The sequence below is a fragment of the Neophocaena asiaeorientalis genome, unplaced genomic scaffold, assembly GCF_003031525.2.
Source record: "Neophocaena asiaeorientalis asiaeorientalis breed wild unplaced genomic scaffold, Neophocaena_asiaeorientalis_V1.1 scaffold381, whole genome shotgun sequence".
NCBI lineage: Eukaryota > Metazoa > Chordata > Mammalia > Artiodactyla > Phocoenidae > Neophocaena > Neophocaena asiaeorientalis.
Window position 1 is genome coordinate 1,649,143 of NW_020172812.1, and position 26,050 is coordinate 1,675,192.

General features: G+C 38.0%; 1 pseudogene; it reads right to left on the reverse strand.

Moving 5' to 3' along the window:
• LOC112397427 (myosin-9 pseudogene) overlaps positions 1 to 2,236 on the reverse strand; it is a 5,262-nt pseudogene extending 3,026 nt beyond the window's left edge.
• Between the last annotated feature and the right edge of the window lie 23,814 nt (positions 2,237 to 26,050).

Below are 26,050 nucleotides of genomic sequence, written 5' to 3' on the forward strand. Positions count from 1 at the left end.
AAAAAAAAAACTAATGTCAGGAGGATCTCCAACTGTCAGTAAATATGTTATCAAAAGGCTGCGAAGGGCTGGAAATTTATTTTAAATAGTACTGGTATTCCTCTCCTTTATAGAACAGTTGCCTCCTAGACCTCTAAACTGAAGGAATTCTTGAATGGAAACATCTTCATTCTGGGAACAGCATACGGTTATGGTTGCGAAACTTAGGAGTCCCGTTTCATCATTATAATTTGATGATCTCATTCTTAAACTGCTAAACATTCTTAAACAGCAGGGTGTTGTAGTGGAAGTTGCACTGGGGTTTTACATCAAGGAACCCCAGGTTGAAATCTGGACTCTGTCACTTAATACTAGTATAACCTTGGGCAAATTACACGCCCCTTCTGAATCTCAGTTTACACGTTTCTACAATGGGGAGAATAATTCCTATATTTTTAAGAGTGGTGATTAAATGACAGGTTGCACATACCGTGCTCAACATTTTAGAGACACTCAATCTTTTCTGGCACCATGGGCATCTTTAGGGAAGTCACCTTGTATCTGATCTTGTATTAAGCAATAAGTGATATTCCATTGTATATATATGTCACATCTTCTTTATCCATTCATCTGTCGATGGGCATTTAGGTTGGTTCCATGTCCTGGCTATTGTAAATAGTGCTGCAGTGAACATTGTGGTACATGTCTCTTTTTGAATTATGGTTTTCTCAGGGTATATGCCCAGTAGTGGGATTGTAGACATAGAGAATGGACTTGAGGACACAAGGTGGGAAGGGGAAGCTGGGGCGAAGTGAGAGTAGCATCGACATATATACACTACTGAATGTAAAATAGTTAGCTAGTGGGAAGCAGCAGCATAGCACAGGGAGATCAGCTCGGTGTTTTGCGATGACCTAGAGAGGTGGGATAGGGAGGGTGGGAGGGAGGCTCAAGAGGGAGGGGATATGGGGACATATGTATGCATATGGCTGATTCTCTTTGTTGTACAACAGAAACTAACACAGTATAAGCAATTATACTCCAATAAATATATATTAAAAAAATAAGTGAATGAATGGATGAGTGAATGAATACATCTATCTAGTCAGTATTCAAAATTTTTCTAAACTCAAAAAATAGCACTTGATATGCTAACAGCACCAAATGAGAAAAACTTTATCCACTAAATGAAACAACTCTGACGTTAAGTCCCAAACAATCACAAAATCTACAAACAACCATTGCCTTGTCAAAGCCACAAAGCCATTTGCTAAATAACACCTGTTTCTGCACACACTAGAGCAAAACTCCCCAGGGAAACAAGAAATGCACACTTTGGGTATTGTATTTTACGCTGTCCTCTTTGTTGCCCTAGTATAAGGATAAAGATATTCAGAGAGATTAACATAAAAGTCTGGAAAAAGTGTACTCCACCTCATCACCACCCCCTGTAAAAAAAAAAAAAGACCTAGAGGGCTTCCCTGGTGGCGCAGTGGTTGAGAGTCCGCCTGCCGATGCAGGGGACGCGGGTTCGTGCCCCGGTCCGGGAAGATCCCACATGCCACGGAGCGGCTGGGCCCGTGAGCCATGGCCGCTGAGCCTGCGCGTCCGGAGCCTGTGCTCCGCAACGGGAGAGGCCACAACAGTGAGAGGCCCGCGTACCGCAACAACAACAAAAAAGACCTAGAATATCAATTCAGAAATTTTCAGGTAATTAAAGTGGATTAAAACAAAATAAAACATCCTTAGCCAAATGTTCTGATCATTAGGAATTGCTTTCTTAACACTAGTTGAAATGTAGAGTCAGGTTGAAGAAGATGAGAAGGCTGCCAGAATTTCTCACCCTTGTATTTTTATTTCTTATGTTATTATTGTTATTATTATTATTTGCGGTACGCGGGCCTCTCACTGTTGCGGCCTCTCCCGTTGCGGAGCACAGGCTCCGGACGCGCAGGCTCAGCGGCCATGGCTCACGGGCCCAGCCGCTCCGCGGCATGTGGGATCTTCCTGGACCAGGGCACGACCCTGGTGCCCTGCATCGGCAGGCGGACTCTCAACCACTGCACCACCCGGGAAGCCCCTCTTACGTTATTATTTGAGTGCGGAATACTTTTAAACATATCTTGAATGATAATATCTTCCAACCGTTATGATCTGTTCCTTTAAATAAGTGTTTTGAGGATATTTTTCACATTCTGACCTGTGATTTCATTGTACTCAGGGCCAGCTGCTTTCCCGTAGACTGAAGCTGTGACATTTATAATGGAATTGAACAGTGTAATAGGATTCACTTAACAAAAATGCTGCTGTGACGTGAACTTTATGGGACCTTCTATTGAACAAGGGAGGCCTGTTTTAACATTGTCTGGTTGCTATTTCATGGCAAAAATGGAAGCAAAAAACGCAATAGCTGGGTCTCTGCATAAATGAAGCCACACCATTTTTCTTTTTCTTCTCTTTTTTAAAATAATTAATTTTTTTAATTGAAGTATAGTTGATTTACCACGTTGTGTTAGTTTCAAGTGTACAGCAAAGTGATTCAGATGTATATATAAACATAAATATATACATATATGTTCTTTTTCAGATTCTTTTCCCATATAGGTTATTACAGAATACCAAGTAGAGTTCCCTGTGCTCTACAGTAGGCCCTTGTTGATTATTTATTTTATATATAGTGGTGTGTATCTGTTAATTCCATATTCCTAATGTATCCCTCCCCCTACCACCTTTCCCCTTTGGTAGCCATAAGTTTGTTTTTTATGTCTATGAGTCTGTTTCTGTTTTGTAAATAAGTTCATTTGTACCTTCTTTTAGATTCCCATGTAAGTGATATCATATGATATTTGTCTTTGCTCTGTCTGACTTACTTCATTTAGTATGATCATCTCTAGGTCCATCCACCACACCATTTTTCTACAGTGGAGACACAGTCATAAAATGATGGGAAAATTAAAACAACATTTCACCTTTTACTCTTTGGTAAGATTCTCCGTATCCGTATAGAAGAGAATATTTTAATATTCTGCCAAAAAACATAAGTGGTCTGGTAGCATCCTCATTAAAGCCTCACAAAGTCTTCCAGAGTTCTCGAATCTCTGGAGCTCTGCTACTGCTTCCAAGTAGCTAATGTGATGTTATTTTACAACATTCTGCCAGAGCTGCTTTCTCTCCAACAAGAATCTTACTAGCTTTACCGTTTGGCAGCCTGTAGCATGTTTAGAAAAAAATCCATAAACCAGATGGCGGAAATACAGAGTAATCTGTTTGGGAAACCCAGGTTATAAATATGTGCATGTTGGGAAAAGGGCAAAAAGTTGAGGTAAAGCAGCTGATGCAGCTTTCAGGCTGGGCTCCAATCATGACATTTTTAGACGGGTGCCCTGAGAGCGTCTACATGTTTATTTTCTATTGTATTTTTCCCCTCATGCTCAGGAAGAACCCACAGGAGTTCACTCATTTTCCCACACTGGAAACCAAATTGAATCCTGACTTGGGAGTTTTCATCGAGGTTTCATCTGCAAAAAGTATATTCTTCTGTTGGTGGTGAGAGAGGGTGGGGATGAGGTGTTAGGACTGGGGTGCATCATCGTGTGACCCAACTTCCTCCTTCCTTGACCCTTCTCCATATGTGTGAGGATTTCTCCTCACCCTAATATCAACTTCCAAGTGAAGTAAGGCTGAAGTGAAAATCAACCTTAAAGGAACAAAGATGGTTTACAACCACAGTTTGTGTACGTATTGGCGGGGGGTGAGTGGGTAGGTGAAAGATGCAGTTAAAAGAAGAAGGGCACGACTTTGCGTGTGTGTGTGTGTGTGTGTGTGTGTGTGTGTGTATGTAGGGGGAGTGACTTGTGTTAGACGATTGCATTCATATGAATAGCAAGACCTTTTCATTGCCTCAGGGGCTGATCACAGCCTTCTCTCTTTCTACGGCCTTCAAGAGTCACAGCCTTGCCACTATCGATTAGCTCAGGCCATCAAAGAGTTGCTCCCTAATCTTCCTGCTGTGCTGGGTGGTGTACTTTCTAGGCACTGTGGATGGACAGTTAAACTGGTGTAGCCTGCCTTCTCGAGACTTATGCCCCTCCATAGCACCAACATTGCAATCAGCTACGCAGACACAAGAACGTATTGGCGGGGGGTGAGTGGGTAGGTGAAAGATGCAGTTAAAAGAAGAAGGGCACGACTTTGCGCGCGCGCGCGTGTGTGTGTGTGTGTGTGTGTGTAGGGGGAGTGACTTGTGTTAGATGATTGCATTCATATGAGTAGCAAGACCTTTTCATTGCCTCAGGGGCTGATCACAGCCTTCTCTCTTTCTACGGCCTTCAAGAGTCACAGCCTTGCCACTATCGATTAGCTCAGGCCATCAAAGAGTTGCTCCCTAATCTTCCTGCTGTGCTGGGTGGTGTACTTTCTAGGCACTGTGGATGGACAGTTAAACTGGTGTAGCCTGCCTTCTCGAGACTTATGCCCCTCCATAGCACCAACATTGCAATCAGCTACGCAGACACAAGGCAACTGCATTCCTTACATCCTTGCCCTTGCCACCTTAAGGAAATTGAACACTCTAGGCCATGTTAGCAGTAGTTGTAGGCATACAGCCCACTGGGGAAACAATGAAGAGCTCAGCTATATTAATTCTTCTGTTTGGCTGCAAGCACCCCTGAGATCTTGCTTGAGTCTTCCCGGGGACTCTGTGGGCCTCCCTTAGTTGCCGCCCCTCATTGTTCCTGGCCTCTGCCACTGCCTGACATTGCTGGCTATGGGTACATCCCTATTTTTCTCATGACTTCAGCAACACTAGTATAATCTCACTGGACGTTCTCCTATAGCTGCTGCGTGGAGGCAAGAGAAAAACCCTCTTCCCACTGGTGTTTAATCTTTACTGTTGAAGTGCAAACAGGGAAGCTGTGTGCTTTCAGCCTCTTTAGTAGTCTTAGAGGCAAGTACCTTTTATTGTTTCCTCCTTTCAGCTTTCGGTGTCCTTTCCCTTCTTCTTGGGGTTAATCACTAATGCCAGATGGTGCGATTGGGACAAAATTCAAGCAGCAAGGCCAGGGCTATGGCTGTGGCCAATATCAACTCTCCTATTGAACCTCCCACCACAATCCAATGGCCTCCACCTTCCCAGTGACAGGGTGTCCAGAGAGTTATCATATGATTCTCTGGGATCTTCTCTGGAGATGAGCCACAAACTCCAAGAGCCTGCCGAAATAATCCTCCACACTCTGATGTGCCCAATTTTCAAATGATTTTATAGCTTAAGCTGTTACTCTTGCATCCATTCCATGTAAATATTCCTTATCATGGTTCCATATTATTATTCAGAGCTCACCATGATGGAGAGATGGTCAGCCTTACATAAATTTACAAGTTAATTACTTATATCAGTAAATCATAAATATTTACTTACAGTAACTAAAAAAAAAATTAGGTATTACAATTTTAGAGTGTTTACAGAGACCAACTCTCTTGAATATCAAGAAAAGAAAACTCAACCAGCAATCTTCAGTTCTCATGAGATTCTCTAGAACTCTTTTAACAGCTTAAACAGGTACTCAAAACCCACAGCCATTTGGCTCTGGAATATTCTGCCTTTTGAATTATCTCAGCAAAATAAGCCCTGGTATGGATGGAATCGTGCCCACCCCCACCCCACCCCGTCCAATTTATATATTGAAGCCCTAACCCCCAATGTAATATTTGGAGATAGGATTTTTAGGAGGTAAGTAAATTAGATGAGGTCATAAGGGCGGAGCCCTGATCTAATGGGATTAATGTCCTTCTATGAAGAGACACCAAAGAGCTCTTCACCCCATCCCCACTCTTCCTTTCATGTGCCACAGAGGGAAAGCCACGTGAGGACACAGCTAGAAGTCAGCTGTCTTTAAGCCAGGAAGAGAGTTCTCATCAGAAACCAACTTGGCTGGACCTTGATCATGACTTCTAGCCCCCAGAACAGTGAGAAAATAAATTTCTGATATTAAGCCATCCAGTCTATGGTATTTTGTTATGGCAGCCCAAGCAAAAGAATGTAAGCCTATCAAAATGGATCTGGTATCTAGTTCAGCCAAGCCAGTTTCTTCCATTAGAGGAGCAGAACCAAAAAAATCACATTCCAGTCTGCTTTTATGAAGAGCAGAGGAGAGAGGGCCTGAGGGCTCAAGAGAGGTAGCGTAGGTGAAGTGGGATATAGAAGACACTTAATGGAATGCTCTACTCAGAGGCAACATACAAAAGCAGAGAAAGCCAGATAGACTGGACTAGAAAAAAAAGTTAATTTATCAAACTCATGAATGTTAATTTTAGAGCCAAATGCAAGTTTTTTTGTTTTTTTTTTTTTTGTCTGAGAACTGTTTCTTCTTGTTTACAAAATGCACGTCTGGCCCTATCTTGTGGTTCATTTATAGCTATGGACTTTGGATCTGTAGGAGGACTTTCCAGCCAGAATTTTCCCACTTTCCTTGCAACTATTTCCACCTGGTTTGAAAGAAGACAGAAGATTTTCAGGCTTCTATGTTTATAAGAACAGAAGCATCCCTTTCATAAGGAATTGGATTCTTTATTTTCTGCATTGTATCTTCTTCCCTGGCTCCTTTACCATCATGTTCCATGCTTGGGTTTTTCAGCCTTTCTGCTGTATCCTCCTCTGTTTTAGCTCTAAGGATTTTCTTATATACTGCTACTACACTATTTTAGTCATATGAATTTATCTTTCTGTGTGTAGATAAATCACAAATCTATATTTTCATCTCTATCTTTTTCATGAGTTCAAGATCCGTAAATCCAAGTGCCTTCTAGATATTTCTAATAGAATATTACACATCAGTCATCTCTTACATCCCATATCCAAAATGGAATTCACTGTATTTCCCCCCAAACCATTCTCCCTCATGTATTCAAGACTCTGTTTAATGCATCATCTATCCCCATTTCTCAACTAGATAGACACCTCAAAGACACGTTCAGCTTGCCTCTCTCCTTGGCTCCCTCAGCCTTAAGCCCTACAATCTAGTCACTTAATGAATCCCTTTGTTCCCACCTCAGATATGCGCCTCAATACTTGACAATCCATGCTCTCCCACTGTCACTGCTGCAGCCTTAGTGCAGATTTTCTTAGTTTATTGCCTGTATTTTCCCACAGTCTCCTGGTTCGTTTCCCAGCTCCAGTGCAACTAGAGCTAGTGTTTCGCTGCTTCAGACTTACATCTCAAGTCCCCACAGGCTTCTATCCTGAGCCCTCGCCTAAGATTATTTTATCAAAGTTGTCAATTATGCCTCAGATATAAAATCTAATGGATTCTTTCCCATCCTCATTATCTTGACCCCTCTTTAGGATATGATGCTGTCAACTACCCTTTTCATTAAAGTCTCTACTCCCAGGTCTTAGACTCTATTTTCCTGGTTCGTTCCCTACCTTCTTATTATTTCTGCCCATCTCCATTGTTGACACTTCATGATGACTTCAACATTATCTAGATGTAGTGAGTCTGTTTCTTTATTTTGTTTTTTAATCTCTAGTGATGCTTTTCCCTTAGAGACTAGTTTGCCTGACATGAATATTATTACTAGCTACATAGTATCCCAAAACACGTAAGCATCCTGCTTTGAAAAGAGTTTTGTTTTCCTCAGAGTTTTACCATTATGAAAGAACCTTGTAATGAGCTTCTTTATACATACATCTTTGTAAGTTTCTTTGGTTGATTTCTGGTATAAATTCCTAGAAGAAAAATTTGTGGTTCAAAAGATGTATTTTAAAAACATTTTGTGATACGTAGTCACTGGAGAATATTTCCAGTAGAAAAAATTTGAACCAACTAACACTTTCATCAGCGGTTTAGGAGAATGACATTTTTCCCATTCCCTCACCATTAGCAGAACGTTTTATCTCTGCTATTGTGACAAGCAAAAGCAAACGAGGGGTGTTTTGTTATTTTATGTATCTCATATTCTGTCTTCTCTAACCATATTCTCTGCTCATTTTCAAAAAAATAGTTCTTTTTGATATGTAAGAAACCTATGTAATAGTGATATTAACCCCTTTTCCAATACATTTTAGATATTTCAGAAATTTGTTATTTGTCTTTTAATTTTGTTAATAGTGTTCTTATGTACAGTTGTCCATTTTTATATTTCTCAGTAACAAAATATAGTAGCCTCTTTATTTGCAGTTTATCTCTTTGTTGTACCTTGGAATGATCTTTCCTCCTCCAAAATTATATAAATGTTCATTTATATTTTTTCTAGATCTTTTATAAGGACTTTATAGATCTTTTCAATAGCACTTGTAATGAATGTCATCACTCTATTTGGAATGTCGGTTGGTAAATTCTTTGAATACAATTTCTTTTTCAAGTAAGAAACTAGGAAATGTTGAATTTTATGTATATATATGTTCTTTTCTCACTGAGTGCAGTGCTACATTTATTGTAAATTGAATTGTGATTTTATCTCTTTCACCTATTTCTTTTTAGATTGTTTCATTGGTTGCCTACTTATTCTGTCATTAGGGCCATACTCTTTTAAATATCATTGCTTTATCATATGCTTTATTATCTAACGGTTCAAGTGTATATCATTTTTTTTTTGTTACAATGTTTATTGGATATTTTTGCCCAGTTATTTATTCAGAGAAACTTAAAAAATTTTTGTCAAGACTTTCTCCCCAAATATCCTTTTGGGAGTTTAATTAGACATATCAATTTTACAGATTAACTCAGGAATTAAGACTCTCCAATATGGTATGACTTTAATTCTTGTTAATGGAAAAGTATAAGTGATAGCTAGTTGATGCCCTATTTATGAGAAGTAGGTAAATAGCACAGACGTTTCTGTAAGGATGATTCCCTTGTTTCTGTCCTGCACCTCAAAGGAATAAGTCATGGAAAGGGGGTTTTCTTCCAGGGACTTTCCTGCCTTTTACCCCATGTAGAACATTTCACAGCTTGTCTCATTACAGCATTTGTAAAAACACAGTCTGAAAGCAGTGGTGCATAGATGAATTATTTAAGTTTTGCAGCAAATTGCCCTCATCTTACTTGCTGCCTCTTAATGCACTTTAAGTGAGCCCAGGGAGGCGAATCATAGAAGGCACGGGGTGGAATGTAAACCAAGTTTTATTAGCCACAACAAGCCACACTATAACATTTATTAAGTATTAGAGACAGTGTGTTTAAATAAGTTTGATTTGCTGAATAATCACCGACATTGCAGCCATCTTCCCCAGATAGGAGCACTCCCTTGTCAAAAATATTTATTTTCTTGTCACTTCTGTTAATATAATGGGCTCTTGGGGTTTTGTGAGACTTTCTTAGCAAATCGTGATTTTCAGCAAATTACTATGTGTCTCCCACTGAATACAGCTTTAATAGCTGGGGGGAGGAGAGGGAAACCACCCACATCATTGACTGAAAGTACATCATCTTATTACTGGTGCCATTTTAGGGACCTCAGCTGCCCTAGGAAAATGAGGAGCTAGACACCCTCTTAAGTCCGTCCCAGTCCTTCCGCCAATGAACAGTGTCAATAAACTTGATGTCCTCCCCCCACCACCCTGTCAGATTGGCCTGAGGCTGAATTCCTTTTCTTTTTAGGGGTGAATCAGCCTTTAAGACCAAATGATTCATACCACAGTTACCAACTCTTCCTTTCTTATCTTTTTCGTTTTCCTGATGCAAAATGAAGCAGACAGATGCTCAGAACGTTTCTGAGCCTTGGAGCACCTTCCTAACCTTGCGTCAACGGGGTGAGTTGAGAATAGGTGATTCCAGGATGCTCTGCTATATACATTTATGGTATAAGTCCTTTTGTTATCTTTGGCTAAAGCCACTATTTGAATTCCAGACAGAAAATAACACTAAAAAAAGTAAACACACCTAAGTACTCAGTGGGCAGACACTAGCTGATATTTAATGCAACTGAGAGCCCACCTTAGATATCGTGAAACATGGCCTGTTTGGGTACTTGCCTCACTCCTCTGTGACCAGAGGCTGCAAACGTGCAAGCGGTAATCCGTAAGCATGTGTGTGTGCGCGCACACACGCGTGCCTGAACCCTAACTCTATGAGGAAAGGAAGGCATGCAAAAAGGCAAGAAGGAAAGAGAGAAATGCCCCCTCGTCATTTCTTGTCTTTACTGGAAATAGTCCTTTGACAGGGACACCCACTGATTGCCTTCTGTTCATTACACGCAGACCTGTGGCATTGCATTTCCAGAGATACTGAGCGAAGATCCTAGTACAAGGCTTAGGAGTCATTGAATTTTACTGCCTACCAACCCCTTTGGCATCAGTGAAGAGATATTTTCCTTTGTAAGGTGCCTGTCAAGACTGTGGTCATCAGTGAGGAGGAGACTGTTGTTCTACTGTAAGCTAAGAATTCCGCTGGGTTTGTGGCTATTTTTTGTGTTCAAGTTGTTCGTTATTCACTGAGTGAATCAGAGTAAGAAAGAAGAAATTTGTAATACAGGTAATACCTCATATGACGCAGGTAAACATAGGTTATTACAGAAGCATATAGGTGGGACCTTGACCCATTGACCCAGTCTTGAAAGAGATGTCAGGCTGGGAGGGTCTGGGAAAAGCCATTGGAAGACATGAAATCCAAGTTGAGACCTGAATGTTGAGTAACAGACAGTTAAACAGGAGTATCTGCATGTGCAAAGGGTTAGAGGCAGGAGAGAGTGTCTGGACTATTATTGAGAGGGACTTAATGTAGCTGGATGTGTCTGGGACTCAGAGGGATAAAACATGAGGCTGGAGATGTAAGCAGGGGCTTGTTCAGGAACAGCCTTAGAGCTGCTGGAATTTTCACTCAGCTCTTGAAGACAATGCATTGTATTAGAGATTTTAAGTGGGGGAATTACGTGATCAGATTTCAAATGTAGAGAACGTACTGCTTTATTTTTATTACAAGCATGTATTCAGACAGAAAGATGACTGTTGTAATGTAGAGAATAACTTGGAGGGGGCAACCTGGAGTCTGAGAGGGAAATTAAATCATTAATTAAGCTGAGAGCTGTCGGGCTGACTGTGAATATCTCATTGGAAAGAGACAGAGGGATGTGTATGTGGTAGGGTGGAAGTGTGCGAGGGGTGGATGTGTGCATTGCACCATTTTCCAAACAAGACTGATGATTTACTGGATTTATTAGGGAAGAGAGGAAAGAGCTAAAAAAGACCAGAGGAGTTACAAGATGGATGCCAGTCCTTGAACGGAATCTGTCAGGAGAAGGAACTGGGTTTTGAGGAATTCCTGTGAAGTCAGAACCCTTGGGGGCAGCCAGGTGAAAATACCTTGTAGACGGTGTACATTCAGGTCTGGAGTTCTGGAGAGAGATTCTAGTTCTCACTTCCCCTGCCTTTAACCACTCCATAATGGAAATAGTTAATAATATCATCTGTTTACCTTCAAAGGACCATTTGAAGCATCTCCATAAAAAGATGGGATCCCAAATTCAAATAAAAGCAGCAGCAGACAAATGTTTTAGGTTTTTAAGTATCATATCAAATATTGAGATATTAGGAAATTCCCAGGCTTAGGAATATTTTTTAAAGGTTTTTTTCTCAAATGTATGACATTGCAAATAGGAAATAAATGCTCATTAGGTCTTAGTGGAGATAAATGTTACATAATATTGAGAAGGATTCTTAATTTATAATAACAGGAGACACCTCTATAGTAAGCTATTTACCTAAATGAGGGTTTGCCATGTTAGGAAACTAAAGCAGAATTAAATAGGAAGCCATCTTTATAGGGAATTTGAAGCCTGTACGGCCAAAGGGTGCAGAAACAACCTTGTTGGAAACGCTTGGACTTATTTGATGTAATAAAACAATGAAGAAATTCAGACGGTGATTGGATAAAGGAAATCTGATTTGAGTTTACATCTTTTTCCTAGGGGGTTTTGCTAGGAAGTGAGAATGGGTTTAAGGACCTCTGAAAGAGTTAAAACAAAAACTAGTAACCAATAGTAAATTATTTTTGGTGGTGAATAATTATCGTTTAAGGAGGCACGATTGAGAGGAAGTCCTTCTCCGAGTGTTGTGTGTGTGTGTGTGTATGTATTTCACAGTTTTTTCCTCTCCAAGTCTATTTTTGCTCTTTGTTGTCCCAGTATTGGTCTGACTGTATCTGTAACACAGTGATCACTGATAAACATTTTCATTTTATTCATAGTGTGGAATAAGGTGCTCTGGTTTTCTAGAAACTTGACTTAATAAGGTTTGGAAGCCTATTCTCTACCTCTGAGGTGATATGGGAGCAGTGGGTATGGGTCAGAGGATGGGTTGGGTCAAAGGACTGATAAGAAAATGCAAGAAGGAAGAGAAGAATTCAAGAGATGATGTAATAAGTGCACAAAGCAAATGCTTAAAGAGAGAATTAGAGACCACGGTTCTTCCCCAAAGGTGCAGGAGACCAGACAGTGTGCAGGAGTCCAAAGATCTGGATCCAGCTGGCCAAAGAAGCTCACAAAACATGCACTTTTTTTCCCCCAAATTTACATACTAATTCTTCAGTAGCATGGTTTAAGTTGGTGTATAAACCTTCCTCCTAATCTTCACTATCACTTTCTATCACCAGTGTTTGTTATGTCTGGGTGGCAGTCTGCTCCTCATACCTCATGCTGGAAGTCTTGACCTCCTTAGCACCTTTCAGGCAGTGTGATTTCAATGTACATCGAAAACTACTCTGGTTTATGCAAAAGTTAAATAGCTTTTCTTGAATATCAATCAGAAGCTTTTGGCAGACTGTTGTTGAGTACTTAAGTGATGGCCCTTGTGAAATTTATATCAGTCACATCAAACTCTTCACCTTGGGAAATCCTAGGTTCTATTTCAAAGGATTCAGCAATTTCTACTAGTTTTAATTGTCTTAACTGTCTTATGCCTGTTTTTGTTTTGCTATTACAATCATCTTTGCTTTCAATATTGGATTACAGTGTAATATTTTGAATATACTTGAAGTAAACATTAATGTCCCCAATACAGAATAACTCAGCTGAAGTAAGAATGGTATGAACAGATTGCTTCCATGACAACCATGCCACAACTGACTCACTGTTCTGTCTCTTGACTGATAAATTTTTAAAAGAATTATATTTATGGAGTGGTAAAACATGTAAATGGTACATAATTCTAAAAACTCAAAATAATGAAAAGTAAGTTTCCTGGTCCTCTTCCTAGTGGCTAGCACTCATATCAGTTTCTTATGTATCTTTCATACATTATCTGCCAACATACATTCATACACTTTCATATAACATTATGTATTTGTTTACCCAAATGATAAATTTTTTAAAAAATATTTTTATTCATTGCAAGCGATTCCTGGTAGTTATTTATTTAATTTAATTTATTTATTTTTGGCTGCGTTGGGTGTTCGTTGCTGCACGTGGGCTTTCTCTAGTTGCAGGGAGCGGGGGCTACTCTTCGTTGCAGTGCACGGGCTTCTCATTGCAGTGGCTTCTCTTGTTGCGGAGCATGGGCTCTAGGCGCGTGGCTTCCATAGTTGTGCCTCGTGGGTTCTAGAGCGCAGGCTCAGTAGTTGTGGCGCGTGGGCTCAGTAGTTGTGGCTCACAGGCTCAGTAGTTGTGGTGCACGGGCTTAGTTGCTCCGCGGCATGTGGGATCTTTCCGGACCAGGGCTCGAACCCGTGTCCCCTGCATTGGCAGGCAGATTCTTAACCACTGTGCCACCAGGGTAGCCCGATAAATATTTTTATACCTTATTTTTTTCACCTAATACTCTATCTAGGAAATCCTTCCATTTCAGTGCATATAATTAACTCATTCTTGTTTACACTTGGATAGTTTTATATCATTTGAATTTGCCATAATTTACTTAACTGATAACTCTTTATCAATGGAGATTTTGGTTCTTTTATTTTAATTTTTGTATTTTTGTTAATGACAGTGCAGCATCAATCGTTCATACAAATATATGCATATATGTCAACGTATCTGCAAGATAAGTTCCTAGACGTCAAATTACAGGGTCAGAGCAAATAAGCATTTTAAATTTCGATAGATTTTGACAGATTGTATTCTATAGAGGTTGTGCAAATGTATATTTCCACCAGCCTTGTATGAGAATGCCACTTTTGCCAAACTCATTGGCACTTTTGCCAAACTCATTGGCAGTCAATCATTCAGATTTTGTCAAACTTTTAGGTGAAAAAAAATGACATCTTATGTTGTAAGTTTTATGTTACTCTTATACTGAGTGGGGTTAACTTTACATGTTTTAAAAGACATGTGGTTCTTCTTTGTTAACGATTATCTGATCATGCTGCTTGCCTAGTTTTCTATTGGCTTGTTTTTGCCTTATTTGATAATAGGAGCTCTTTATATAGATAAGAACTTATCACATTGCCTATGATATATATTTTAGATATTTTTATCAGGTTTTTAAACCTTCCATGTTTTCTTTTTATTACCTCTTTGTTAATCTTTTATGATAAAATATTTGATCCACTTGGCATTTATTTTGGCATATGGTATAAGTTAGGGATCCAATTTTTTAAAATAGCTTTTCAGTAGCCTTGACATAAATTATTGAATAAATATAGCTTTTCTAATTATTAAAGCCTTCGTTTTGCTTTTCAGTGTTATTTTTAATATTTTCCTTTTATACATTGTAATATCACAGATTCTGCTTATCTAGTTTTTTCCTTATATCTTCTATTGTTACTATTTTGCTATTGTAATTGGGATCTTTTCTTCCATGATATCTTGTAATTTGTTGCTCTTCCTGTATAGGAAGGTCCTGGATTTGGGATATCAGATTTTTAAAATATTTATTTTATTTATTTATTTTTATTTTTGGCTGCGTCGGCTCTTAGTTGAGGCATGCGGGATCTTAGTTGCGGCACGTGAGCTTCTCTCTAGTTGTGGCGTGCAGGTTTTCTTTCTCTAGTTGAGGCGCCAGGGCTCAGTAGTTGTAGTGCACGGGCTTAGTTGCCCCGTGGCAGGTGGGATCTTAGTTCCCCGACCAAGGATCGAACCCACATGCCCCGCATTGGAAAGTGGATTCTTTACCACTGGACCATTAGGGAAGTCCCGGGATATTAGTTTTGTACTCATCCACATTTATACATTATCTTACTGTTTGCAATATATCGTTAAGTCTTTGGGATTTTCCATTGTACATGTTTCCATGTACAATCACAACATCAAAAATAATAATTTTACCTTCTATTTTCCAACTTGAACAATTTTACCTCTGTTTTCCTTCCTCATTACAATGGCTAGTGCCTCAAAAACAGTGACAGATAATAATGGTGGTATTGACCACTTGGTGGTGTTCTGGATATTACTGGTAATGAATCTAGTATTTTTCCATTAGGCATATATTGACTTTAGAGTTGAAATTTTATATGTGTCAATTCTCATTTTGTTAGGAAGTATTACTTTTCCCTATTTTATTTAAAATATCTGTGTATTTCTTTTCTTATTCCAGGTTCATTTTTTCAGTCAAAAGTTCATATAAAACTTTTTCAAATGCCTTGTCAGCACCTGTAGACATGCTTATCATTTTTCCCTTTTAATGTATTAATACAGAGCAGTATTGTTTCCCCCCTGCAATAAACCCCACTTGGTCAGGTATATGTATTCTTTTCACGTACTGTTAGATTCCCTCTAATAGTGTATTACTTAGGGTTTACTTTTATATTCATAGGCATATTGATCTGCTCTGTTCTTTTTATGCATTTTAAGGCTTTGCTGTGATATATTTGCTTCATAAAAATAGTTTATATGCATTAATTTTTACTATTCTTAAATGCTATCCCATAGTCACTTTTTTCATAGGTACTAGAGGAAACTAAAATGTGTTTTCTTTGTTTTTAGGGCATAAAATTTAATATATATGGATCTGATCCACCCCATAAAGGTCCAACAAACTTTAATCTCTAAACCATTGTTATTAATTTCTTGCTTACTTTTCCAGAGAGCTATTTTGTGTACATAAAAGAAAAAATTGATATATATATTTTACAAATGATGGCAGACTATGTAAACTCTTCTGTGCCTTGATTTCTCACTTAATAGAATACCTTGGAAATCTTATAAGTTCAACATCAGTTTTTTCCTGAGTTGTTTTATGATGCCTGCACACAATTCCAGTGTATAAATGTACATTATTCGACTGTCCCTTTTTAATGGGCTCTCATGTTTTCTCCCATCTTTATGTCTTAAAAAATAACACTGCAGTAAATAACTTTATACATACACCATGTGTGCAAGTATATTTAAGGATCAATTCCCAAAAGAGTAATTGCTAGTGTATTTACTAATATAACAAATAAATGATATGGCAGTTGAAATCTTGATGCCTTCTCATTTTATAAATGTTAAATCTAAGAGACATGGACTTCCCTGGTGGCACAGTGGTTAAGAATCTGCCTGCCAATGCAGGGGACATGGGTTATATCCCTGGTCCAGGAAGATCCCACATGCCATGGAGCAACTAAGCCCGTGAGCCACAACTATTGAGCCCTCACTCCGCAACTACCGAAGCTCACGTGCTCTAGGTCCCGCGTGTCACAATACACAAAAGAGATAGAAATCATCATCTAGGTCACCTTCCCATCAGGTGTGACAAAAGAATATCACCTTAACTTACAAGTCACACTTATTTGAGATAGAATGTAAAGATAGACTTTACATTCTAAGGTATGCATCACTTATGTTCATTTTAGATCTTCTGTGGAAGAATTATATTTGATTTTTTTTATTACAGTTTAAGAAATGCCTTTTGAAATGCATTTTTGAAAAACCTTAAAGATAAGAATCAGTAGAGCTTAAAATGAAATACATCTTTCTTTTTTTTTTTAAACCTGAATAGGGCTTTATTTATTTATAACATCTTTATTGGAGTATACTTGCTTTACAATGGTGTGTTAGTTTCTGCTTTATAACAAAGTGAATCAGCTCTACATATACATGTATCCTCATATCTCTTCCCTTTTGCGTCTCTCTCCCTCCCACCGTCCCTATCCCACCCCTCTGGGTGGCCACAAAGCACCGAGCTGATCTCCCTGTGCTCTGTGGCTGCTTCCCACTAGCTATCTATTTTACATTTGGTAGCGTATATATGTCCATGACACGCTCTCACTTTGTCCCAGCTTACCCTTCCCCCTCCCCGCGTCCTCAAGTCCATTCTGTAGTAGGTCTGCGTCTTTATTCCCGTCCTGCCCCTAGGTTCTTCATGACCTTTTTTCTTAGATTCCATATATATGTGTTAGCGTACGGTATTGTTTTCTCTTCTGACCTACTTCACTCTGATTTGTGATTTACACTTTACTTGCATTGTATTTATTTTGGTTTTACACTGTGAATGGTTAAATATTTTTTTTTCTTTTAAGAATTATCTATTATGGGAGTGAAGTAAGTCAGACAGAGAAAGACAAATATCATATGATATCATATATGTAGAATCTAAAAAGTGACTACAAATGAACTTATCTACAAAACAAATAGAGTTACAGACGTAGAAAATAAGCTTATGGTTACTGGGGATAAGGGCGGGGGAGGGATATATTTGAAGGTTAGGATTGACACAGACACACTACTATATATGAAATAACTAATAAGGACCTACTGTATTGTACAGGGAACCTTACTCAATACTTCGTGATGACCTATATGGGAAGAGAGTCTAAAAAAGAGTGGATATTATGTATATGTATAATAGATTCACTTTGCTGTACACCTGAAACTAACACAACATTGTAAATCAACTACACCCCCATAAAAATTAAAAAACAAAAAATGAACCTATTATGTAGTTGAAAAGAGGAATAGAGGAAGGGGAAACTGGCAAATTCCTAAGTGCTCAGCACCCCACAGGTTCTTAATCCAGTGGTGGTGGGTTTTGGCTGAGAACTCCGCCTTGTAATGTTATAAAGCTAGGCTATACGATACTGTATCATTAACGTTATTCACCAAGACCTGTAACTGTGATTATTAACATTCATAGACTTACCTTTAACTTATGAAGTCAAAGAGGAGCAAAGTCCATGACTAATTCTCTCACGTATTTGGCTTAGAATCTCAATATTTCAGAGCAGGAAATACGGGCTATTGCCAAGTTGTGTTATGGAGAATGGCATATGGCTGTGTGTCAATTAGTGGGTTTAAGGATCATGTGATCAAACTAAAAGACCTTTTCTTAAATGTCAGCACTATTGTGCTGTGTAGGCACCAAGTCTTAGCTAGCCAACCAGTTAAATGGTAAAAACCCAGACTACATCTAATTTGCCCTATTTCAAGAGTGAACCTGTTTCGAACAAGTCTAATTTTATTTTGAACATCTGTATGCCTGCAAACCTTTTACTGTAATTAGAAAGGAAAGTTCTAGCATGGGAGACATGAGGAGAGGTTGTCTTTGGCTGGCATCTGGTGTCTTATACAAAGCTTGCTGAGGGTCTGTTACAAAATATGTTCTCTCGTCTGAGTTGCTGGCTGGTTCTACTCTTTTGGAGCCGAGGGAGAGTAGGGAATGAATTTGGTCTCTGCTAACTGAGTTCTCTCAAAAAAAGGGTTTTGTTGAGCTCTTAAAAAAGAAATTATATCAACAGTAATTCCAACTCCTAAAAGCAAAATCCAAACCTGGAAAATGTTATGGGTATGAATGTTCAGTCACAGCATTTGGGTCACAAGTTGGGGAAGGTTGTGTAAAGAGTAGGACACGAAGGAGTGTTTGGGGAAACATGAAAGGTGGGTTTAGTTTATAATGATGGCTACTGGACCCACAGCTCCATTACATGCTTACAACTACTGAGATTGTTGCCAAACCTTCAGAGAAAGCCAGCAATCATGCCAAGAGGTCTAGACTTGCTTTGAAAGTCATAAGATTAGAAATAGAAAACTAAATGTACTGGTTAAGAACTTGGAGTCTAGAGTCAGGCAGATTTGAGTTTAGGCCTGACTGTAACACTTACTAGTTGTATGACAAAGAGAAAGTTGATTAACCTCTCCAAGGTGCAGTTTGCTTCAGTTTCCTTAGCTGTAAAATTGAAATAATAATATTGATCTCATTTATTAGTTGACATTTTATTGTAAGGTGAAGCTATTTATCATTTATATCAGTGTAAACCGGCAGAACCCTATTTTCTTACAATTATTATTGTCCACTACTATCAGAATTTATTGTAATGCTAAAATTGTCCCAGATTTAGGCAATGAGAATTCCTTCAAGAAAATATCTGCATTCTTTTGACATGATTCTATCATTTTTTTAGGCCCTTCCTTACTTTCTGGCCCCCAAAGTTATTTCAGTCCATCTTGTTTTTCCCTGGAGACAGCCATTTTTCCAAGGAGTCCTAATTCCTCTAGTGGAGAATGGTAAATAGAAACCAATAGTTGGGTGATAAGTGTTGCTATTGCTACTGGGTTGCCACTACCTTAGTCTCCCTTAGTGGACAGCACTAGGAAATTATACATAGTATATACAGTTTATACTAATCTCTTCATTACCAATACAAAACCACAGGGTTTATTTTAACTTCCCCCTTTCTGTATTTGTATCTCTTATCTCTGACAGTGAGAACACTGATTCCTGGTATCCTCAACATAATTATTTATATGTACCAGTCCCTGCATGTAGCAAACATCTGAATCTGTTGAGTGCTTCCTTGCTTGAGTGCCATAATGCTACCTTCCCATCTCTCTTGGGTCTGTAAGTTTTTGATTAAAAAGGAAGGAAGAAAGGAAGGAAGGAAAGAAGGAAGGAAGTGATGGTGGGAGGGAAGAAAGAGTAGGAAGAAAGAAGGAAGGAAATATTTCTAAATAGGATTCTGTATGCCATCATAAACATCTGAGCTGGGAGGAATGGTAGACAGTAATGGTTTAGTTCTTATTAGTATAAAATGGGCAAGACTTTTTACCTCTCAATGAAGTAAAGAAAAAAAGTGAGCAATAATATAAAAGAGAGAGAGAAAGAGACAGACACAGAGAAAAAAAGAGAGACATAAAGTGAAATAGAAGAAGCTACCCAGGGCCAACACTTTTAGCCACAGCCTTACTAGAAGTGTGAGTATCAAAAGCAGAAATTGCTGAAGGAAAACCTGAATAGAACCTTTGAACTGTGGAGCCATAAGAGGACTTTTGAGTTGGTCTCTGGAGAAGAACATATTACATTTACATTGAGAGACTATCATACTAATTCAAATCACCCTCTTTCACTGTTCAATCTATTTTCTTTCACTCTCCTTTATTTTCTTTCACTCTCCCTTCCAAGATATACTTAGAAATCATGTTGATCTCTACCAAAACTTCAGAATTATTATTTCTTTATTGAAGTATAGTTGATTTACAAGATTGTATTAATTTCAAGTTTCCAACATAGGAATTTGACAATTCTATAGATTATACTCCATTTAAAGTTGTTGCAAAACAATGGCTATTTTCCCTATGCTGTACAATATATCCTTTCGCTTATCTATTTTATACACAGTAATTTATACATCTTAATTCTGTACCCACATCATGCCCCTCCCTTGTTCCCTCTCCCCACTGGTAGCCATGAGTTTGTTCTCTATATCTGAGTCTGTTTCTGTTTTGTTATATACTTTCATTTGTTTTACTTTTTAGATTCCACATATAAATGACAGCATACAGTATTTGTCTTTCTCTGACTTATTTCACTAAGTATGATACTTTCTAGGTCCATCTACATTGCTGCAAATGCCAGAATTTCATTCTTTTTTTATGAGTGAGTAATATTCTATTGTGTATATATGACCACATCTTATTTATCCATTCATCTGTTGAGGGACACTTAGGTTGCTTCCCTATCTTAGTTTTTGGAAATAATGCTGCTATGAACATTGAGGTGCATGTATCTTTTCAAATTAGTGTTTTTATTTTTTCCTGATATATACCCAGGAGTGAAATTGCTGCATCATATGGTATTTCTATTTTTAGTTTTTTGAGGAACCTCCATGTTGTTTCCCATAGTGCCTATACCAATTTACATTGGTACACTAAGGTTCCCTTTTCTCCACATCCTTGTCAACATTTGTTATTTGTGGCCTTTTTGATGTTAGCCATTCTAGCAGGTGTGAAGTGATACCTGATTGTAGTTTTGATTTGCATTTCTCTAATGATTAGTGATGTTGAGCATCTTTTCATTTGCCTGTTGGCCATCTGTATGTCTTCTTTGGAAAAATGTTTATTCAGGTCTTCTGCCCACTTTTTTAATTGGGTTGTTTGGTTTTTTGATATTGAGTTGTATGAGCTAGTTATATATTTTGGATATTGACCACTTATCATTTGCAAATAGTTACTCCCATTCAGTAGGTTGTCTTTTCCTTTTGTCAGTCGTTTCCTTTGCTGTGCAAAACATTTTAAGTTTAATTAGGTCCCATTGTTTATTTTTGCTTTTACTTCTGTTGCCTTAAGAGACAGGTCCAAAAAAATTATAGCTATGATTGATGTCAGGGAGATTTCTGCCTTTGTTCTCATCTAGGAGTTTTATGGTTTCAGGTCTTACATTTAGGCCTTTAAACCATATTGAGTTTATTTTTGTATATGGTGTGAGGAAATGTTCTAATCTCATTTGTTTTTACATGTAGCCATCCAGATTTCCCAGCGCCACTTATTGAAGGGACTGTCTTTTCTTCACTGTGTATTCTTGCCTCCTTTGTTGTAAATTAATTGACCATAGGTGCATTTATTTCTAGGCTCTCTATTCTGTTCCACTGATCTATTTGTCTGTCTTTATGCCAGTACCATGCTGTTTCAATTACTGTATTTCTACAAAAAGTATTTATTACTTTGAGAGAAATGTTTTTATTTATTTACTGAACGAGGTTTTGTTTGTTTTCCTTCTTGAAAGAAATTCTATATTTGTCCTTAAGAGAACTATTTCAGCTGGTTTATACTTTAGATGTACGTTAGATCATTTACCAAAAGTTATATAGAACAGATAGGTTTTAAAACAAATTAGAGAAATCTTGGCTATTTGCTATCCAAAGATCATTCGGCAGTAAACATCTCACCATTATCCTCATTTTGTTGGACGTCTATCGATTTTTTTTTTTGGCTGTGCCACACAGCTTGTGGGATCTCAGTTCCCTGGCCAGGGATTGAACCCGAGCCCTTGGCAGTGAAAGCATGGAGTCCGAACCCCTGGACCACCAGGAAGTCTCTGTCTATTAATTTCCATTGAGATATTTGTGAATAATGGAAGGCTAATACTAGCACAAGGTAAGCCTGTTTGAACTTTGGAGGAAGCTGAAAGGGACCTTGGACTTAACTCTTTGCCTGCAATATACACTCAGAAACATAAAAGTTTCCAACCCAAAGATAGCCATAAGGCATTGTGTAACTTTTTAGGGTATGCTTCTTCTAACTCCAAATAGTGATTTTAAGCGTTTGTTATGGCAGTTCTTGGAAACATCCTACTGCTTTACTTGTAACCTTCAAAAAAATCTTCTACCTGCTTTTCCTTTAAAAAAGAAATTGATCCCGGGGCTTCCCTGGTGGTGCAGTAGTTGAGAGTCCCCCTGCCGATGCAGGGGACACGGGTTCGTGCCCCGGTCCGGGAAGATCCCACATGCCGCGGAGCGGCTGGGCCCATGAGCTATGGCCGCTGAGCCTGCGCGTCCGGAGTCTGTGCTCCGCAACGGGAGAGGCCACAACAGTGAGAGGCCTGGATATGGCAAAAAAAAAAAAAAAAAATTGATCCCATGAGACACTTAGTATATGTTTTAAATCTTTATTTAGTTATAAATGATCTTTTTAAAGCCGGCCTTCATTTTTCAGAAGAATTAGTTGTTCCTTTTGTCAGTCAAAAGAGTGACCTGCACATATTAGAATGTCTCTACCAGAACTTCCCTCTGTGTGACTTGGACTTTTTATTTACATTGAGGGGAAAAAAGAATTTGATCATAACCCTTCTCAGTGTTATTTGTTTCTCCTCCCATCCTTTGGTCTGAAATGGGAGGACTTAAAATATTAAATTATTTGAGTGGCTTAATGATTTTGTATTAAAAGCTGAAGATATGACTTCTAAATATTGCCTTGAGGAAACAAGAATCTATTTTCAATAGGAGACATTACTAGAAAATGCATAATATGCAAATAAGCTTTTAGCCACCATAAAGCACACTTCTGTGAACCTTTGTCTGCGTAATAGTTCTATTCAAACTTCAACAAAAATCGAGATCCCAACCACTTCACATACACTGATAAACTAAGTAAATAAATACTGTTTCAAGGGGGACTGATCAACATTTGAATAAAGTGTCTTCAGTAATATAAATACTTTCCATATTGTTGAATTTGTTTATATCTTCCAGTTTGCGTCTTAGTGTAACAAGTTCTGAATATTGACAATATTGTTTTCTCCATTCCCTATGCCTTCACGTAAAGACTTTAGTGTGATTAGAAGCTTTTATGTATAGTTTTCCCACTATATATCCTTTAATCTTGAAATGTCTTCCAACAATGCTTTGGAAGAGTGTGATGATCAGAATAAATATTTAGTTCTTTCTTACTAGATCTTTAATATCATGATAGGAAGCTGGTACAGTATATTTATGGGAAAGAGAGTAAGTTTTATTATTAGTCACTCAGATACACATATCTCTCGTATGTATGTACAATTGGCAATAAGCACATAAAAATTTTCCAACATCGTTAGTTATCAAGAAAATACAAATCAAAGCCGCAGTGAGATACAACTTTATATTCATTAGGATGGCTACAATAAAGAAGTCAGATAATAACCAGTGTTGATCAGGATATGGAGAAATCAGAAGCTTCATAGACTGCTCGTAGGAACATAAAATGGTGCAGTCATTTGGAAAACAGTGTGATAGTTCTGTGGGTTTGATAATTGCATAAAGTTTTATCCACCACCATAATGATATAGAACAGTTTTATTATTCCCTAACTTTTTTCCAGCTACTCCTTGGTAATCAACTTTATGCAACATCTAACTCCTAGCAACCACTGCTTTGTAATTTCACTATAGTTTTGCCTTTCCCAGAATGCCAAACAAATCAAATTACATAATATGTAACCTTTCGGCCCTCAATTCTTTCACTAAACAAAGTGAATTTGAGGTTCATCCACTGTTGTGTGAATCAACATTTTGTTCCATTTTATTGCTAAGTAGTTAGGATTCAGTTGTTTGGATGCACCACAGTGCTTTTATCCATTTGCCAGTTGAAAGACATCTGAGTAGTTTCTTGGCAATTACAGCTAAGCATTCACATTCAGGTACTTTTGTGAACCTAAGTTACTTTTTTCTCCAAGGTAATCAACTATGAGTGAAAATTCTGGGTAAAATTATAAATGCATGTCTAACTTCATTTCAAAAGTTGCCACATTTGTCCATAGTACACTTTATACTGTACTTTTGTACATAGTGAACATTTTTCCTATACATATTATATTTCCACCAGCTATGTATGAAATTCCCCCTGGCTTTACAACTTCATCAGCACTTGGTATTGCATGTTTTTCTTTTCTTTTTTGCAGTTATACTAGGTGTGTAGTGTTATCTCACTGTGGTTTTTTATTTGTGAGGACTTACTTCTGGGCTCTCTATTCTATTCTGTGTGTCTATATGTCTATCTTTATGTCAGTACCACATTGTTTTGATTGCTGTAGCTTTGTAGTAAGTTTTGAAATGAGAAAGTGTGAGTTCCAGTTTTATGTTCTTTTTCAAGATTATTTTGGCTATTCCTTGAGACTCCATATGAATTTTAGGATGGATTTTCTATTTCTGCATAAAGCATCGTTGGGATTTTGATAGAGATTGCACTGAGTCTGTAGATCATTTGGGGTACTATTGACATCTTAACAATATTACGTCTTCCAATTCAAGAACATGGGATGCATTTTTATTTATTTATGGCTCTCTCTTTATGCATGTTTCTTCTCTCCATTATTCTCTGAAATCTAGCTGCCTTGGTCTCCCTACACTCTCAGCTCTATTTCCCCAACTCAGGGAGTCCACCAGGATTTGCCTGTTTCTCCTTCCCGTCCCACAGACTGGAAATTCTCTCAAGGCAGGAAGTTGGGCACTTGTAGAGTTCACCTTGTCTGTTTCTCATCACTCAGGGATTACTGATATTTTTGCCTGTATCCAGTGTCTTGAAAATCACTGTACTGTATATTTTCATAGTTTTTGATTGCTTTAGGTGGATAGATAAATCTAGTCTCTGTTACTCTATCATAGTCAGAAATTTGAGTCTTAAATCAGGGTTCCTTCCCAGCCATAAAAAACTCAGAGATTCACTCTTTCCTGCATGTTAGCAAGTCTATCCTGCCTTGGTATCTCTCTGATGTCTTCAGCTAGATTTTTTTAGTATTTTTTTCCAGCATTTTTATTGCCATAAGCAGTTTTGGACTAAGATGAACTAGTCCACCATTGCTGGAAGCAGAAATTGTTATTGTGCAATGACTTTTTATCTTCATTATGCATTTTACCATCTACCGAACTCTTGCTATAATCGCTAAATCATTGACTGATCTTTCCAACCATGGCTGGAGAAGTTCGACACACACTCGTTTAATAAAAACTGTGTGTAAGGCATTATCTAAAGCAATGTGAGAGTTATAAAATGATAGAAGACTTTGTTCCTATTCATGTAGATTTTTAAGGGCTAATTCTAAAAAGTTATAATTAATTGGGGTAGAGATATGTATATAAAAACACTGTGTGTCTTAATAATGTTAAAGGCACGTAAATGCCAAAGAATATATAAGGTTAAAATATTTGTAATAGTCCTTGCACTTTAGTTGTCAAGGCAAACTTTTGTTATTTGTAGATACAGAGCCATTCATAAATCAAATCAAATCAAATTGTTGCCCTAACTTGAATGTCCTTGAGCAAAATTAGACTTGTAAGATGCAAATAATCTTATAAGGTATAGCTTTCATTTGTTTGACTAATTAATTTCTTTATATAACATGAAAATGTTTAATGCCTGCAATGTTGTTCTAAACCCTAAGGTAGCAAAGATCACTCAGACAAATAAAACACAGAAACCTAGAATAAATTAATGCACAAACATATGCAGTAGTTAGTACCAAAAATAAAACTTTCAATGGG